Source organism: Podarcis bocagei (genome assembly GCF_964188305.1).
Source record: "Podarcis bocagei genome assembly, chromosome: 5".
In the NCBI taxonomy this organism is placed as follows: Eukaryota; Metazoa; Chordata; class Lepidosauria; order Squamata; family Lacertidae; genus Podarcis; species Podarcis bocagei.
Genome location: NC_138129.1, coordinates 27,049,354 through 27,069,473, shown reverse-complemented (window position 1 = coordinate 27,069,473; position 20,120 = coordinate 27,049,354). Strand labels below are relative to the sequence as shown.

Here is a 20,120-nt window from a genome sequence, read left to right as displayed (position 1 = left end):
TTCCTCTAATTAAGCCATCTCAGCTTAGTCCAGCTCCACCAGACCTCAGGTATTGCAGAAGCACAGATACGCAGAAGGCGAGTTCATGCAATCAGGTGGCAGCTATTGTGTGATAAGCCTGTCATGCATGAAATGACACAGCGTCTAGATAACTGGCTACCCAAAACAGGTGTCCCTCCATAGGGTGACTCCACTGAATGGCTGCCATGGGATAGTTACAAGGGTCATGTGAAAACTACAGATGTGAGTATGTGTACTTATTAGCCACTTAACAGAAATATCTGGCCTGGTGCATCACAGCAAATACACTTTTCTGAATCACTAACTGCAAACAGAGATTCAGGCAGCCACACAGGAGTGCAAAAATACACTGAGCATGTTTCAGCTGCATAGCACTTCAAAGGAGGAGCTGAGTCAGCCCTTGGCTAATATGTGTTATTCATTCAAAGTATTTAAATCACCCTATCTATGAGACATCGTTTTACAAAGGTAGGAACGGAGGCCAGTCAAAACCTGCCGTGACTGTTCTCTTCCCACTCCCATTTCTCTCTCAGCTCTTCCCAAAACTCATGGTAATTCACAACAGTGTAGGAATTAAAATAGCATAAGTAATGAAAGTGCCAATATAAAATATGGAAATGGAAATGATTGCTTCACAGCCTTACAATCCCTGATCTTAAATGGGCCATGCAGAGCTTTGCAAAGAGCCTTTAAAGTGCCTGAGGCTTCAGCTTCACTGTCCATCTGGTGGCAGGCAGTAAAAAATAAAATCCCATCTTCCCTTGCCAAGTGTAGTTTTTGGCTCCTTGACAGTCACGTCTCTACTGGTCTCTACTGAGACCCAGGTGGTGCTGTGATCTAAACCACTGAGCCTCTTGGGCTTGCTGAGCAGAAGGTCGGCGGTTCAAAACCCATTGCTCTGTCCCAGCTCCTGCCAACCTAGCAGTTCGAAAGCATGCCAGTGCAAGTAGATAAATAGGTACCACTGCGGCGGGAAGGTAAACAGCATTTCCATGCGCTCTGGTTTCCGTCACGGTGTTCCATTGCGCCAGAAGCTGTTTAGTCATGCTGGCCACAAGACTTGGAAAGCTGTCTGTGGACAAACGCCGGCCTGAAAGGGAGCTGAGCGCCACAACTCCATAGTCACCTTTGATTGGACTTAACAATCCAGCGGTCCTTTTCCTTTTTCTTTACCTCCTGGTCTCACACCAGATGTCACACGTGATACCCAGTGTGGGATAGATAAACAGAGTTTGGAGAAAATCTGATAGGCTAAATTTGAACCCCTAGTGGGCCATGTTTGGCCCACAGCCTGAATGTTCCCTAGAAGAATGGAGTTATTAACTTCTATTATTTCATACACATGATGGAAGCCTACACAAGCTGTGATCCACCAAGCTAAATATCACCCACCCCAAGGTGTTGTATTGTGGCTCACAAGGGATTTGAAATCCATCCACACGGCTCCATTACACAGATCCAGAGAGGTAGCAAAAACAGGTCAATTGAGCCTCTGTATAGTTATCATAAATAGCTAGCAGGTTGTGTTTCGATTGATGGGTCATATAGTTAAGCACCTGCCTGAGAAAAGAGGAATGGATGGATGGGCTATGCCTCCAGCATCTGTCTCACTACACTTAACAGTAGGCCTTGGCTGGCAGGCTTCAAAAAACCACCACAAGATATAGTGTACATGCACCTGGAAGAAAAGTGTCATCACAAAACAGATTGTTTCTGTAACTATTCTGAGAACCTTAAATTTCTTTTCAGAAAAGGTTTCTAGACTTCATGGTGTGGAAGATGTTTATATTTGCACTTCCTCCACATTTACCAAACACAAACAAAAGAGCAGAAACCAGCCACCAGAGGGAGCAGTTACCTTGGATTAGTAGAATCAGACAATTTCTACAGAGGTAGTCTGTCACAACAAGAACAGTCGAACTTTCAGGTGCCGTAATACTTTTTATTGTCGTTTGTGGTGTAGTGGTTAAGAGCGGTAGTCTCGTAATCTGGGGCACCGGGTTCGCGTCTCCGCTCCTCCACATGCAGCTGCTGGGTGACCTTGGGCCAGTCACACTTCTTTGAAGTCTCTCAGCCCCACTCACCTCACAGAGTGTTTGTTGTGGGGGAGGAAGGGAAAGGAGAATGTTAGCCGCTTTGAGACTCCTTAAAGGGAATGAAAGGCGGGATATCAAATCCAAACTCTTCTTCTTCTTCTTCTTCTTTATGAGCACACAGAGGCAAATGAGCAAGATGGACTCAAAACGGCAAACGGCCCGACAGCCAAAAGAGTGGAACAAATGCGCACAAGGCAGAATATCCAAATTGCACCCTATGCTAATAAAAACGTAATAGCAATAATTGTCCATATGCTGCTTTTAATGGCTTCACATAATTGGCTGTCTGAGACACTATGTGTCACCTTACCTAATGGTAAGTCTGTGAGTTGTAACCAGCTACGTCATTTCACGAGTGGGACTTCTGTTTGTGCAACCCAACTTCCTCTCCTCTCTCACCCCTAGCACTGCCCCCAACTTTCCAAAGCAGATTTAGGGATGGGGCAGGGAGGCAGCAAGAGGGAGGGGAAGTTCCCTGGCAGGAGGGGAGCTCACCCAGTAACTAAGCTGAATGCAACCCTTAGTTCACAGTAGGTGGGATATTATTTCTCTATAAGTGGAACATTTACAAGTCATCAGGTCCACCAAGCCTCTGTCTCCCATTCTCGCCATTCTGTTTTCAATGCCCTCGCTGATTTTTTTTCTAATGGCGTTGCACACATGGACTGTGCGAAAGGATATGTGTTAAGGACAAAACTAGGGGTGAATGCAAATTCGTCACCAGGACAGGAGATCTGAGAAAAGGAAAGGAAAGGGGCTTTATTCACAATTTAACAGGAACAACGCTGGACTGGGATCTTGAGATCAAGCAGTGCTCACAAAGGACAAAAGTAGGGCAGTTTTGTCCATGGGCTATCACATAGCATAAACACATTGCAAACTGGGCCACTAAGGGCTTGCTCACACTTTTGTTTGTCCAATGCCTATGAAGCATGGGTTGATGTGGTTTTCCTCTTGCCCCACTGCTTTCCCAGGGAAAACCTACTCTTTAGCTCTAAATCAGAGAAACCACCAGAAGTGCCAACTCTCGCTGCCAGCCTTGCAGTCTCCAATACCTGCAGCATCAGGCCCTCTAGTGTTTCCAGCTCAGGTGGTAATTAAAAGGAAGGGATTCTCCAGGGTCAAAAATTCTCATCAGGAATGAGGCAGCATGATTAGAATGTTGGACTACAACCTGGGAGACTAGGGTTCAAATTCCGCCCGCGCACACAGCTCACCTTGGGCCAGTCGCCATCTCTTAGCCTAACCTACCTCATAGGGTTGTTGTGAGGATGAGACAAGGAAGATAACCATGTACACCACCTTGAGCTCCTTGGAAAAGGTGGTATATAAATGAAATCAATGAAATAATAATAAATAAATTCAAAATGGCACAACGGATTCTGGTTCACACAGAAAATATTACAGTTAATATGAGGTGCCTTGCACCCACTCAGCAAACTTCTGATTTCCATAGAAAACCTGACTGGCTGTAAACAGTATGACTAGTTGTGCATCAAGCGTTTCAAAGAGTAAGCAAACACAGGTTAATTATTCAGTTGGTTAAAGGAAGAAGTTTGTCTGAGCACTTGCCTCAGGCATCATCACCTCCTCAAGTCATTTTTAGAAAGCCTGGTGGAGAGGAGCAGCCCTACTGGATCAGGCCAAAGCCCAGAAACAAGATGTGGTATCCCACAGTAGCCAGCCAGATGCTTATGGGAAACCCACAAGGAGGACACTCCCCCCCCAACTCTGGACCCCTAGAAACTGGTATTCAGAGCCATGCTACCCTTGAACCTGGAGGTATCATACAGCCATCAAAACTGGTTGGTTGGCATCTGTCTGTCTAGGGAGACAATGGAGGAGTGCGCCTTTGGGGGTGAGGTCAAGCTATTTGAAGATTGCAGTGCCTGCTGTGGCTGCAGGCACCGATGCGGGAGAGACATGTTTTGTTGCAGCTGGGGCAGATGAAGGCATCTGGTTGCGCTGCTGCAGATGCGCCATGGCATTTCTTCTCTCTGTGCTCCTCGCAGCGGTCATCACTCCTCTGCTATGGATCCATGACTTGACTGCCTGTCTCCAGGCACCACAGTCATAGCCATAAAACTATAGAGCTTTATCCCCTACAAAACTGTCTAGTTACCTTTTAAAGCAGGGGTCAGCAACCTTTTCAGCTATGGGCCAGTCCACCGTCCGTCAGACCATGTGGTGGGCCGGACTATTTTTTGGGGGGGGGATGAATGGATTCCTATGCCCCACAAATAACTAAGAGATGCATTTTAAATAAAAAGACACATTCTACTCATGTGAAAACCCCAGGCAGTCCCCACAAATAACCCAGAGATGCATTTTAAATAAAAGGACACATTCTACTCATGTAAAAACACGCTGATTCCTTGACCATCCAAGGGCCAGATTGTGAAGGCGATTGGGCCACATCCGGCCCATGGGCCTTAGGTTGCCTTCCCCTGTTTTAAAGGCATCTAAGTTGTTGGCGATCACCACCACGTGGGGCAGCAACATCACCGCATGAATGAATCCTTCATTTGATCTGCCCTGGAATCCCCCAAGACTCATCTTCATTGAATAACCCTGGGAGTCTAGTGCTGTGGGAGGAGGAAAACTTCCCTCTATCCTGTTAATGCCATTTCCCCTCTTGCCTTTTCCCCTTAACTACCAAGCTCCAAACATTATGAGTTGCAAGATGCTCCGATTATTCTGCTTGACCTTTTCTGGCAATTTACACACACACACACACACTGACCCAAGCACCTTCTTATTTTTAAAAGGGGAGGGGGGATTGATGCAATTGGATGTCGCAACCATTGCCAAACAAGCAATCAAGTGTGCTGTTTACACAATGAAAGAACCCAAATTCTTGGAGGAAGGACACTGAACATCCTGTGCTCGTACAGCTAACAGCAGAAGTACCAAACACCAGGAGCGTATCTCCTGTTTAAATTTTAGATACCATCTTCTTCAAGGAACTTAAAACCCAGGGTACGAAGCTAGTGCAAAACAAAAGGCTGCTGTAGATAAGCAGTCAAGTCCCTTGCTTAAAGGGCACTTCGGACTCAAGCTCTCCTACATATTCAGTTTATTACTGAGAAATCCCCCCTCCACTTTCCAGAAGAAATATGCAGTGAAGGAAGATATCTTGTTGACATTGCACCTTGGCTAATGAACCAGGAAAGCCTTTGTAATGACTCCACAGACTTGCCATATGGATAGAACACCTCTAGACCACAGGGAACGGAGTGGTTGAACAAGTAGTAGTAAGTGTCCTCCCTAAATTATGCTCCAAAGAACAGTGATCTAATGAATCTATACTCAACACAAGGGATAATCACATGTACAGACAATATACTGGTTGTAAAGTTCCTCTTGTGGCCACTTGCACTGCCCTAGAGGCAAGTTGCTTTTCGTTTTAGATCACAGATGGGTCATCTATGGTCCCAGGCCTCGTTTTGGAAACTCATTTGTCACTCCTACAGCAGCCTACTGAGCAAGGATGAAAAGTGAGAGAGAAGAAGAAGAAGAGTTTGGATTTGATATCCCGCCTTTCACTCCCCTTCAGGAGTCTCAAAGCGGCTAACATTCTCCTTTCCCTTCCTCCCCCACAACAAACACTCTGTGAGGTGAGTGGGGCTGAGAGACTTCAGAGAAGTGTGACTAGCCCAAGGTCACCCAGCAGCTGCATGTGGAGGAGTGGAGATGCAAACCTGGTTCCCCAGATTACGAGTCTACCGCTCTTAACCACTACACCACACTGGCTCTCCACTACCTCCAGAAATGCAGGCACCAGAGGGTGGGGGGGGGAGAGAGAAGCTGTAGCCCCACCCACTTTTTAACTGGCCCCACCCACCGCTGACTCCTCCACATGTGGCCCCTGAGAGTTTATCCTAAATAGAAAGCGTGGACACCCACAGAAAAAGTGTGCCCATCCTTATTTAGAATTTACAACTTAAGCAGAAAAGTAGGCTGCTGCTTCCACATTTTTCCTCTATTAGCAAAATGCCTGCCAAGCAGTGAAAATCTGTATTGGGAAGAGAAAGCTCTATGGCAGGCATAGGCAAACTCCAGCCCTCCAGATGTTTGGGACTACAATTCCCATCATCCTGTTAGCTAGGGATGATGTGAATTGTAGTCCCAAACATCTGGAGGGCCAGAGTTTCCCTATGCCTGCTCTATGGAATAATCTACAAAAATGCATACGCAATACGCTGGCTAATAACTGTTAGTAAATATATAATCGGTGTGATGTCATTCAAAATATACGAATAAGCCACTTCAAAACAATATATATATCAAACAACACATCTCACAAAATATACAAGTAACTGCAAGTTGTTATATGTATCAGAGTCAAAGATTCAAACACCCAATGAATAGGCAGTCCCAGCAGACATGCCCTCCTTCTGCAAGGAGAGTCCTGCTTGATAATGCAGAGGTCCAGCATTCTGTTCTCATTGCGGCCAACCAGATGTCTATAGAAAGCTCTTTACCACCCCACCCCACCCCTTCACAGTTAGCTTGATACTTAACCACTGATTCCCATTTACTGATGAAGCAAATGCTGGTTCAACCATCAGTCAGGTTCTCACAAGGCACACCCAATATGAATCCCTATCAATACAGGCTAGAACACATGATCAATCCCTTTAATTTCCCCTGAAGACATCAATGGAAGTCAGTTACATTTAGGATTAAATAAAGTGGGTGCAGGTCAGGGAAAGCGGATGTTGCTGTTCCACAAGAGTCAGTAAGAGCCACTGAAAATACTATTTGATTTTTTTGCAATGACCAATGGTTTCTTAAAAAAATCAGATTGATCGACTTACATTAAGAACCATACATGCCTATCTACATAGCTTCATTGCCACAACCTATCTAGAGTTTTGTTCTTTGGTCACACTCGTTTGTGCTGAGTGTTGCTCAGTACAAGGTCACTTCCTATGTTCCAAGAAGTCAAAGTCCTGCATGACATCCGGTCTTCATCCTGCGACCCCCAATTTATAACAACTCCAATTGCAGTAAAACACTTCTGAAGGAAATATTCCTGCACGAGCAGACTTTGGAAACAAACTCTCCTTCCCAAAATTAGAAGAGTCCTTGTTATGGCTATTGCAGATAAAAGCCATTGTCCAAACTAACCAGTGGCAGCCTTCCTGAGTTTCAGAAAGTGGACAATTACCAGCCAGGAACCGAACCTGCAACCTCCTGTACACAAAGCACTGTGTTCTGCCTCAAATATAGAGCCTTTCCCCATTGCCAAAGACTAGAAGACACAAACTAGACCAGAGCTTGGTTGATGGGAAAGAGAAGCAGAAGTGTGGCCTTATTAAAAGGCACTTGTAACAAACTGATATGTTAAAGTGTAGTACAGAAACAGCACTCAAATGCTTCCTGCAAACCCTTTTCAATCCCGCAGTATGAAGACCACCATCTTGTATTTTACAGCCTAGCTTCAACATAGCTCCAAAATGTGGTACATGCAGATGACATGTTCGAAGAAAATTGACACGTTGCATTAATATTGGTAATTGCAGGATCAGGCCCTGCTTCTTATTTATTGGTTTTGGGATACCAAAATCACTTTAGCTTTTTTTCCTTTTAAAAAAGCAGTTCTTCCAAGCATCCTTTTTTCCTTGAAGGAGTCACCCTATGGGGAAACACTAGGGAAGCTTCAATTCAAACAACAACAGCATGTGTTTCTTGTAAGGAGAGAGGCAGCAATCACAACTAACGGTTCATTTCTTTCTTCACCACCCACTGATAATAAAGTTGTCAGCCTGACAGACACCACCAAAGTGCTGGCACAGAATAGGGTAAAAATGCTACACAGACCTCTATCGATCATACTGGATCCGTTCTAAAAGTCATCTAGTTTCTTCCACTACAACAGTCACCCTCTGCTTTGCATATCAGATTTAAATCTTGACTTGGACATTTGTCTCGAACGTCTATATCCCGCTTTTCAATGAATCGTGCTCAAGATCAGATGAAAGTACTAAAAATTTAAAGCGGCAGCAACGTGTTTCAAACAATGGGATACAAGTGTCCCCTACTCAGGGGACATGCCGTTCATGCTTACTCATAAGCAAGCCCAGAACTTTGGGCTGCAATCCTAACTAGAGAGAGCAAGCCCCGCTCAACACCATTGGTGCTTGTCTACCTCCGAGTAGACGCGGGTCTGCAGTGGCGGATTCCACCCAGAGGCTGCCAGATCAAAACGGCAAAAGTTGAGGACACGCCTGGGCTGTGGCGGACGACAGGCAAGCACTGCTTCTAAATTTTATTAAGGGGAATTTTAGCACGCCTAAACGAGCCTCCTTCATTCCTAGACCTCTTACTGATGCCTCCCCATCCAGTTCATAACCTCCCAATCCTTTCCACGAAATATGGGGGTGGGGAAAACACCCTCTGGTTGCGCCTGATATACATTTTAAATCAGTTCTTTAAAAACCGACCTCCCTATCCCCAGACACGCGAAGGGGAAGTCGCCTCCCGTTTTGCAGAAGCAACAAGGTCACATTTAAAGCACCGTTTCTTGTTTCTTTTTTATTTCAGCAGACAGTGTTATGGAATATATATATTTGTAACGTTTCTCCAGGATGTCTCAGGAGAATCCGCTGAAAGTCCTTGCCCGAAATTCCCGCAAGCAGAGAATCGCCAGCCTAGTATCTGCTCCAAGATCCGAGGATTTGGAGACCCTCTCCAAGCGCTCGCTGCATCCCTCTTTCTTTTTTGCTGCCGCAGCCGCCCTCGAAAGCGCCTCTCCTGCAAGAACAAAGGGACACCCGCCTCTTTCCCTACCTGCTGGATCCCAGTGGGCGCGGACCGGGGAGAGACGAGCGAAAGCGCCTCGTCCTCCTTCTCGCCTCCTCGGATGGATTAGATGCGCTCCGGGTGCGCGAGCGCCGCCGAGTGGGAGCGTTTGAATGGAGGGAGGGCGGAGCCCGCAGGCGACGAAGGGGAGGAATAATAGCCCCTGTCCGGTCAAGGAGGAGCAAAAGCAACGGACATTGCGCGGATTTTGCACGTGATGGGAGCTTGTGCGCCTCTGCAAAGTAGCTGCAAACTAGTTGCTACCCAGGGCGCAGCCGCTGCAGGAGGGCGCAATTGCAGACGGCGCTCAGCCGTTTCCCTGTCCTTTTTCAAAGCGGGTTTTTCACAAATGGGAGATAAAAGCAGACTGGGGGAAGGGTAAGAGGGGAATTGAGTTAGAAATGCTCGAGAGGAAAGGGATAGGCGTCTTGACTCACTTCCCTGGAAAGCCTCAGCTCCCCCCAGGGCTGGGTAGTCGAGCGAATGGGAACGCGATGCAGCGCGTTGGAGAAAAACCTCGGTCAGTCTCTCTTTGCTATTGCCATAACCCTGTCCTGGTTGCTATAGAAATGGGTTTTTTAAAGAGACCGTTGGAAACATCAGGGAGTCGTTAGAGGATTGGCTTGTTCTAAGCTGGGATTGGCCTGTTGCTCAGGCTTTCCAAAGAAAGGAGGATCAGAGGTTTGGCTTGGCTCAGGACATTTCGGTGAAGAAGCGCCGCAAATATGTGAGCGGCGCAGAGCAATGCGGTTATCTGTATAGGGAAGGCTCCCTTGAAGAACTGGGAAAGGTTGCCGTAGAAGCTGCGCCGGTAATAGCGCTGGGGCAAGACGTTGGTCGATGCAGAAAAGTATCGGTGAAATGCTTGCAAACAAATCTCATAATTAGAAAAGCTTATAAACCACGTAATAAAAATAATTTCTAGGTGGTGTAAGTTATGCATTACATAACTTATGCATGTTTGCACAGATGGCTAGTTCTCAAAAATGGCCATAATAGTTGAAACTTTGGCTGGCATTTGCCACGCTAGATAGCAGATGCATAAGAAAATACTCCAGTCCTCCATGCAAAGCAATTCCCCTAATACAGAAAACAGGGTGGGGAAGACATCAAGCATGAAGAATTACTTTATGCCAGAACCCCAAGATCCACCATCTTGCAGTAGGTACAAAAGACAGGATGGGTTCACATTACCACCTTAAAATGTAGTGAAGTTTCTTGCCCTACAACTCCACTCAGCAAATTAGGAACTGCTTAAAGACTCCAGCTGGTATGAAGCTGGTTTGAGAAACAACCCATCAAACAATAGCATTTATTAATATAGTACAGGATATACATGCATTTTGGATAACATTGTGTGGACACGGATTAAAACTCAGTGCAGGAAATGCAGTGAGCACACCGTAAATTGCTCTGTGAACACAAACACTTAGAATTAAATAATTCTGTACTCTGGAATTTGTTAGGAGTTCCAAAGCTGAAGGGAGCCTCCAACTCTTCAGTGCAAAAATCCATTCCTGGGGGGGGGGGGAATCTGCTAGTGGTGGTCATACTTTGCCCTCCAGCTGTTCTGGGACTACAACTCCCATCATCCCTAGCTTGCCGGACCAGTGGCCAGGGATGGTGGGAATTGTAGTCCCAAAACAGCTGGAGGGCCAAGTTTGGCCACCACTGTATCAGAGCTATCTTCTTCCTACTCTTTAACTAGCATGCCTGTTGCAAGCTAACCCTGTTAGTTTTTGAATAAGTGGTAGTTTTCAGTTACATTTTGTCCTCTGCTCATGCAAGCTCTACACTGCACTGCAACGTGCTGAATGGCTGCATACAGCAGACTCAAGTGCAATAGACACAAGTGTTACAATACGAATTTAGACAAAATGATGGCCTCAAGTCAAACAATGTTTATTTTAAATTAGTAAGCATATGGCATCACATTTAGGAATAATGAAAGATTGCTGTGTGTGGTTGCAAGGCATGTATTTTTCAGGTTTCCAAATCCCACAAGCATGGTATGTTTGTATAAAAGCTAAAGTAAAAACAAAGTCAGTGTGTTAATTTCTAACAGTTTTAAAGCTGCTGTACTTGCAGCAATTTTAGCTGGATTGGTTTGAAATTTGTCTCAGCTATAAACTTCATCAGGTAGAGGATTTCAAGTGTTTTACTTGACAGGTATCATTTTACAAGCTTATAACAGCAGAACATTTTGTTGTTGTTGTCAATCTACTTAATGAAAGGGCACTCCCATGCTTCTTTAAGAGTATAGCTTTAATCAGAGTTGGGAGATGTACTTTGCACAGTGTTGTTCGGTTTCACACTCTGGTTTGAAACTAGCAACCATACAGACACAACACTACCTTCTGACAAACTAAAAATAAAATAAAATGGAAAGGTGATACGTTTTATGTACGAGGAGCAAGGATGAGGGTATACACAGATTTTGTTCCTCTAGCAATTGTTTTTTTTAAAAAACAACGATCTGGAATGTTACATCTGCACCTTATTTAAAGATTATCACACATTCCAGAGTTCCTACACTCAAGGTGCTTGTGAAAGATTTAACTTTAAAAACTGCAGTGGGATGTCTACTAGATTACTGAATTATTTGCAGAAAACTTTTTTTCTTCTTCTAGAAAACAACCTTATTTTGGCCTAAGGAATTGTCACTGTTAGTCAACCACATGACAGCTGAGGGTGTGGCCAAAGCAAAAATGGGAATGTCCACCAGAATCTTGTGCACAATTCCACCCATGCCTCCCAGCTGCCTTGTGGGATATCTTCAGGAGAAGAAAAGGCTAAGGAGTAAAAGTGGAGTGTAAGTCCCTAAAGTGGATGGCACCTTGTATGCACCTTCTAGCAACTCCTGCAGCCAAGCTGGTGGCAAGTGTATTGCTCTGTTTTCCTTTGGACCACATCAGCAAGGCTGTCTGGGCAGGACCTTCATACATACTGCTTAGGCTTGAGGCACAGGGAGGTAACTTTGGTTCTACTAGCACATCCATCTGACTTCACTCCTCACAGTGGTGTCCAAACTTTTTTCAAAGAGGGCCAGATTTGATGAAGTGAAGAACTGAGAGCCGACCAAAGGGCCAGTGAAAGTTGTTAAAGGAATGAAGTTGTTGAGCTTTTTATGATTTTACCCCAGGAAATTAAATGCCACAGGGGCCGGATTAAACCAACTGGTGGGCCACATTAGGCCCCCGAAATGGACTCTGGACATGCCTGCATGTAGAAACACTCCATTGTCTCTCAAGACAGATGGATGCGAACCACCTCATGATGGAGCTGTGGCCAAGCTGGAGAGGAAGAGGACAGCTTGCAACTGGAGTAGAAGTCAAGGAACAGAAAATCCTTTGACCTAGAAGGAGAGGTGTTCCACTGTACTATCCCATACTAACACTCCTTTGAGAAAGTTATTATAAAAGTTGCAGTAATTTATTGCTATTAAATATGTTTAATATGTTCATATCAGAGCCTCATTGTTCTTCTCTAGAAGAAGGGTTGTTATTTCAAGATAAGCAAATAATGGTTTATGTTTTGGTTCTCACTGTGGAATGGAAAAACTGTGAAAGGTCATACCACTCTTTCCCCCACCCTCCATCTACTCCTTGCTGAAAAAATAATCTAATAATCTGAGCGATGAAGCACATTCTAGTGTTTCCTTGCCGGAAAAGTGATTCCTACAAATATACACTACACAAAGTTTGTTGAGTGGAGTCACTTTAATCCTGCCCTGTACAAAGCATTACGCTTTAGCCCCAAAAGTTCTTTTCTCTCTCTTCCCCAAGAAAAAGGCTGATCGAGCAGAAATTTCTTGTTTCAAGGAAATCATGATTTTCGCAGGCTTTTGGGTCACCCAGGCAAAGAGCTGATATACCCGGACAGCCAGAGATGAAGGCAGCAGCTGGATTCGTAGAACATTTGAGACCTCGAGCAACTGGCAGAGAAGGTTGAAGAGGAGAGAGACCAGCAGAGTGCAGATCAGCTAAGAAAGAACAGAGGAAGAAGTCATCTTTTGCATCTGCTCACGGCAGTTAACAAGATCACCATTGCACAAAACAATGAAGACTGCAACATTAATGGCCATTTCCCCCATGCAATTATGCTGAGAATGCATTCAGACATAATGAATTAACTTGGTACGGTCTCTGTAAATAAAATCAGCATCTGGACCCACCTCTCTTTAAATCCCTGCGGGGTTTAATGCCTTGCCAGAGAACTAGATAGAAACCTATTTAATACACCTGTTAAACTGTCAACAACCGCCCAAGGCCTAAACAAGGCTCAAGAGGCAACACAAGGAAAAATTTAAAGCACTGATTTTGGCAGTTCCCTTTGCTGCTGCTGCTATTGTTGCAGGCCTGCTATAGCGCGCGCTCTCTCTCTATATACACACATACATATGTGTGTGTGTTAATTATACACACGCACATATATGTATGTGTGTATGTGTGTGTGTGTATATATATATATATATACACACACACACACATACAGTCATAACTCGTGTTGCGTCCACTTCATGTGCGTCTTTTCACGTTACGTCCCGCAGCAACCCGGAAGTACTGGAACAGGTTACTTCCGGGTTTCACCGCATGTGCAGAAGCACCAAATTGTTCCAAAAACCTGCGCAGACGCAGCACTTCGAGTTGTGGGCATTTCACGTTATGGATGGGCCTCCGGAATGGATCTTGTCCGTAACATGAGGTACTACTGAATGCACTGAATAAAGGTATCAAAACCAGGCCCTGTGTAACCTACAAGGCCACAATTACCCTCCTTTAAAAGGTTTTCTCAAATGTGTGAATTTTGACCTGCCTTGAATCTTCAGCGCCTGGTCATATACAGCACCTTCTGCCTGCCCACCCCGACTCAGAATTCTCTACACCTGCATCTGATCTTCTCTGCTATCCTTTTCACTTTGCAAACTGTTAGGCGGTGGCCTTTTTTGATCCTGAGGCTCTGACAAAGGCTGGTGACAAGAGCACCAAGAATACAAGAAATCAAGCCTTTAGTCACTGGCCCAGTCCTGCAGAACACCCTGCCAACAGATATTCAGCAGGCGCCTTCTGTACCAACTTTTAAATGTTTGCTGAAAACTTTTCTATTCTGCCAGGTTTATGCAGGAAATTAAGAGCACATTCCCTACAATGGTCTATTGATGTTTGTTTTTAATTCCTTTTTGCTTTTAACTTGTTTTTAACTTTGTATGATGTTTTTGATTGGTTTTATGTTTTCATATTGTTGTAAACTGCTGCGATGTGTTTTTATGATACAGCAGTATATAATTATTTTAAATAAATAAAGGTGATAGAAGAGTTCAGCTTCCTTTACACGTGTGCACCTTAGACCATATTTACAAACACACACTTTGTCATTCTTATGGCTGCCTTCATATATAAATATGGCTGGTCCCATCATGGCTAGTTTTGGGCTCTCTTCCTAAGGCTAACCAACCTGCTGTGAAAATATGACTGGAGAATCAACTACGCCCCCTTTGACTTGAGATCTTTAGAAGAACAAATCAGTAGCATAGTCCGCAGGAGCTGGGACAGAGCAACTGGAGCTCACCCCGTCGTGGGGATTCGATTGCCGACCTTCCGATCAGCAAGCCCAAGGGGCTCAGTGGTTTAGACCACAGCACCACCTGCATCCATGCCAACCTAGCAATTTGAAAGCATGCCAGTGCAAGTAGATAAATAGGTACCGCTGCGGCGAGAAGGTAAACGGCATTTCAGTGCACTCTGGCACTCGTCACAGTCCTCTGTGTGCCAGTAGTGGTTTAGTCATGCTGGCCACATGACCCGGAAAACTCTGGACAAATGCCGGCTCCCTCGGCCTGAAAGCAAGATGAGTGTCGCAACCCCATAGTCGCCTTTGACTGGACTTAACCGTCCAGGGGTCCTTTACCTTTTACCTTACTCAGAAGTAAATCCCTTTAGCGGGATAGGGCTCACTTACAGTGCAATGGATATAGGATTGCAGCCTAGAAGTGCATTAATAGTATCTAAAGCAATTATTCCGTAATGCTGAAGCAAACAGATAAGGGACTCACATCTTTTAGGCAGCAGTCCCAACAAATACAGTGGTGCCTCGCAAGACAAAAATAATTCGTTCCGCGAGTCTTTTCGTCTTGCGATGTTTTTCGTCTTGCGAAGCACGGTCCGTCGCAACTGCGCCTCTTCAAGCGGCTTTAAGAAAAAAGCGCAAGACATTTTCGTCTTGCGAAGCAAGCCCATAGGGAAATTCGTCTAGCGAAGCAACACAAAATTGAAAAACCCCTTCGTCTAGCGAGTTTTTCGTTTTGCAAGGCATTCGTCTTGCGGGGCACCACTGTAGTCTTTCCGTGTGTCTCCCACCCCCACTGCACCAGTGTTCACTGCTCAACCAACTGGCTTCTATTACTGTGACTTGTGGATTTATGTAACTCTTATTGATCTCAAAAGGGGTTTCTAATTCCTTTTAGCTAGCTAGCTTTGAGCACCCACCCCACCCAAAAAAAGCAAACACTCAAAACAGGAAAGCAACAAGCATTTCACAAGACTGATCCAGATCTTAACACAGCTATCAGAACACCAAAATGTGCACACTTCATATGCTCTGTTTCACCTAAAGGTGTGTTCATCATTGTGAGCTGCTAGCACTTGTACAAAAGCTTATTCTATTGAAGGAAATTTTAGGAAGAAGTTGTGGTTTTGTGAAATAGCACAGAAAACAATGTGAAAACCTGTGGTCATACCCATTGCCTCTTCAGGATTGTAGGTAGGATGCAAACTACACAAGGATTTAGAATTCTAATCCCAAACCTATTATTCCACGACCTGGGAATAATTAATTTGGTACAAACTTGGTCCTTTCCATCTTGCCTACAGAAATATGCTTTGAGAAGTAGACAGAGAGGGAAAACCTTTTTGTGCTCATCTGAAAAAAAGGAGTACAACTTACCATTACTGTGTTATACAATGAATTTTTGTCCAAGCAATACTGTTTTACATTATGGTCCAATCTGTCTGAAATAAAGGCAGAAAGCCCTTTTATCTGGACAGCCTCTTTTGAACTCAAATAGGCAGGCTTGGGTTTCATTTTTTTCACAGGTAGAGTTGTCCTAATGTCACTTGTTGAAGCTCTTCTGTGCATCTTGCCCAGACTGTTATTTCCTCTAGACTCATTTTCTGATTCGAGGTCAGCATTCCCATCAGAATTATCAGAGGGTGGCATCTTTATCTCTTTAGTGATGGAAAGTTGGGCTGAAAACAAAAGTTTAGCTTCAGTAACGTGGTAGGTGCGGTAATTTTAGTCGGATTACAAAAACTGCATCAGCTGTGCTATGAAAGTACATTGAACAGAACTGTTTTTGTTTAAGTGTTCAGAAATGCACCAGCTTTGTATAACAGGAATATGCTCTCCTTTAGATAGCCATTCAGGAAAGTCAAGGGCTAAATTGCCTCTGCAGTATCAATATTACACCTTTACCCAGGCACAAATGAAGACTTGGTCCCACTCCAGTGACAAACTGCTTTCAGAACTGATAATACTCTCAGGACGAGAACAGCTGCAAAATCCATAGAATAGTTTATAGAAAGTAGCATACTCACATTCCCAACTCTTTTTAAAAAATGAATTTTCTCATTATCAAATGTGGTGCTTTGGAGAAGGCAAGTGACAGTTTAACATCATTTTTCACCATTAAGTGCAAGCCTTGCTGCAAACAAAATGGATCTTCACCCAATAATAAACCCAGTGATGTAGGTGAACCTGCCTATTGCACGGGCAAAAACAGAAGTGTTCACCATTATTCAAGTGGAAATGCTGCTGACTTACTGTACTTCAGCAATGTCACTCCAATTCCTATAATTAGAAAAACGCTTTGTGCATAGCCACACACATGGATACAAACAAAATTAAGTCCTAGCGTCTTAGAATTTACTCCCAAATAGGATTGTATCTTTTAGTCACTTATGCATAAATTCTATAGATGTTTGATGGTATGCGCCAATTTTTTTTGGGGGGGGGGGAAGCTGTGGCATGTTTGAGAGGACATCTTTTAAACATAGTATGCTGCAAAAAGCAGTTTTGTTGTAACAGCAGCAGTTCCACTCGAAAGCGATAATTGTGCTACAGTGACTCCTGGCTCCCAACATACCACTGTATCAGAGCAAACATAATGGGATTTACTTACAGACTTAGTAACTAGTAGGCATTCAAGTGTGCTTTCACTGGGCATGGTTTGACTAGAAAAGTACCATTTTAGTAGCCTTTGCCCCAGAGCATCTAACCATGGGATCCCAAGAGTCTTTGGTTTCTGCCTCAAGAAATCTGTATTAACAGGACAATAAAGTGGTGAATCCCTCACCATATTAGAAAGGAAACATCTAGGATGGATTTAAAGGCAACAGACTGTGAAACCCTCTCCTTTCATATTAAAATTTTACAAGCTGCAAAACACTGAAGAGATACCTACTCAGGGCCAACCCACCCATGAGGCAGAGTGAAGCAGCCTGCCTCAAGCGGTGGGATCCTGCAGGGCAGTGCCCCTGCTGCAGTTGCCAGAGTCACACAGTGACAGTTTCCAGCAAGCTCTTGGAAGAGTTCTGTGAGATTGCGCCAGCAGGTGCCACCACACGACCCCAGTAAACAAGGCTTCAGCGCAGGGGTGGCACCTTCCTGATTCGCCTCAGATGGTGCAACGAGCTAGGCTGCCCCCCCCCCGTACCTACTGTACTTGCACTATAGGTGTTGCAATCTCAAGAATGCCAACACACAAGTTATTAAAAATACATCGAACAGAAAGCAAAACTGAAGTTGAAACATGGATAATAAAGCATTCTTATCCAAATGAGCTCTAGATATTTCTATTAAAATAACAGTTCAACAATGAACAGTTATGGAGAAAGAAAGAAATATTCTAAAGCTTTTCTAGTGCCTCTGTGCCCAAATTACAAAGCAAAGCACTTCCGTTCCCATTAGGATTGTCAAGCCTGTTAATTTTTTATCTGTCACAGGCTAGTTAAGAGGTGCACTATGCCTTCAAACTTGGCCAAAAGACAAATGACTAGGCTAAGCACCCATTCCTTCTTCAGTACTAGTGAGTCTGCCATTGACAAACAGTACACACTAGAGGTAAAAATAGTTTGAAGCTAGCCCTTTCACAGCAGAGTATCTCAAGAATGATTATGACTTGCAGTGCCTGCAGTCAACTCCTATTCTCTCCAGTTTGAGATTTTTGAACTTGCAAGTTGCAGTAGCAATGTTATTTGAAAACATAAGCAAGCATAGTATTGTGTATGTGAAGTGAAATAATAAAATATAAAAATAGACAAGGCAGAACAAGCCAAAGGAATTCAAACAAGAAATTTCTCCTCAGTTGCATCAACTCTCCCTTTTCAGCCACTATATATGTTCTCTTTCATACCAAAAATCGTGAGGTGTGCAAGTACTGTACAGTATAGGTTTCAACCAAATTACAGTACAAGGCTTATTTGGGTATACCACAACCATTAACAAACCTTCCTGATACAAAGTTTCTTTTTATACTTGAATAAAAAAAACACAGTTATTTAAAACAATGTTGTCAAAAACTTTAAATTCTCCATGTCTTTTTTTCTTTTGAAACTGCCTAATTGCCTGACACACAAGATCAGCATTAAGCTAAAAATAGTTTTGTAACACAATGCTTTAAAAGGAAAGTTAATACCTAAAGCCTTAATACACAAGCACATCTTAGCTGTCTCACAGCAAGACTTACCATCATTAAGTAGATGTTGAAGCCAGAAAATGAAAAGAATCAATAATATTCCAAAAGGCAAACAAAACCAAAAGAAAAGGACAGGAAATGTTAGGTCATTAATTAAAGGGACCAGAGGGTACTTCATTTCTGCTCCAAAATCCACCTCAGCTGACTGTGCACATGTTTTACTAATACTTGCTGTGCTGCACTAAGCACCTTAAGATAACTACACTGTTATTACGTCACAACATGACTCACAAAGCAACTATGCTGTCATTCCAACACCACTGATTTTAAAAGAAGGCTGCAATCCCATTAAGGGAGGAACACAAAGATTATATTGAGGTTAATTGGAGAACCTGCAGCACACCTGGTATAATGACACCTACTGCACTTGTAATTAGAAACAACAAACTAATGGGAAAATAACAGAGCTCCTCAAATTCCTTTACCAATGGCCCCCAAAATAATGATATTGTGTTCTCTTTTCACAGTTTCCACCAAATATTCCTACTTTTTTCTAAGTTATATCTCATCTCACATGTAATGTTTTCCAATACTGTGGGCCACTGCAACATAGTATTAGGCCTGTTTTGCAAGTGGAGGGGATAAAAGTGTATAGCCCAAAAATGTAGCTTGGTGTATTTCACTGGTTGATGGGGGGTTGGGGGCAGCTGCATACTGGGTCTCAAAAACAGCTCTCGGTGAGGAACCTGCAACCTTTCCCTGCCATCAGTGGCGTAGCGTGGGGGGTGCAGGGGGGGCCGGGCGCACCGGGCGCAACATCTGGGGGTTAGGGTTAGGGGGCGCAAATCCACGGGTTAGGGGGCGCAAATTACTTGCCTTGCCCCGGGTGCTGACAACCCACGCTACGCCACTGCCTGCCATTACAATACCCCTGTGCAGAAGCAAAAACGGCCAGCACATGGCAAATTATCTTCATTCTGAGAATCATAGTCCTCTGAGGGGAACAGAGTTGCTTCCTAACAACCCTAAGCACCCTTAATAAATTACAGCTGCCAGGATTCCTGTTTAAATTGGTATGATACTACTCCTTTAAATGCATGGTGCAGAAGCGACATAAATCAGGTGCAGGGCAAGGGGTCAGATAAACGATTTTCAACAACATGCCAGGCGTGCCAACCTTTGGTCTACAATTCCCACCATCCCTAGCCAGTGTGACCAATGGACAGGACTGATGGGGATTGCAGTCCCAAAGATAGATGGACATGGCATTCATACAAAAGAAAAATAATTTAAAAAGAAAGGAACGTGAAGGGTGGGAGGGAAGCTGTGAGGGTCTTCCATGCTTCAAATTTATATGGGGTTTATGTGGCCATACAAGAACACAGGGTTGGAGCTCATCCTAATTCCATGACGCCTCCGCGGGGAAAACCTTCCAGGAAAACTCCCAACCAGTCCAAGAAACCAGAGAAGCGTGTAAACTGTAAGTGCTGCGGCACCTTGAATGC

General features: G+C 44.1%; 1 long non-coding RNA gene across 1 annotated transcript; it reads right to left on the bottom strand.

The window, feature by feature from the left end:
* Positions 1-12,624: 12,624 nt before the first annotated feature.
* LOC308588355 lies at positions 12,625-20,088 on the bottom strand. The gene is made up of 4 exons (XR_014008630.1): positions 19,530-20,088; positions 18,667-19,374; positions 15,867-16,168; positions 12,625-12,906 (listed from the first exon to the last, which is right to left on the bottom strand). It is a non-coding gene; the product is annotated as an uncharacterized lncRNA (long non-coding RNA).
* Between the last annotated feature and the right edge of the window lie 32 nt (positions 20,089-20,120).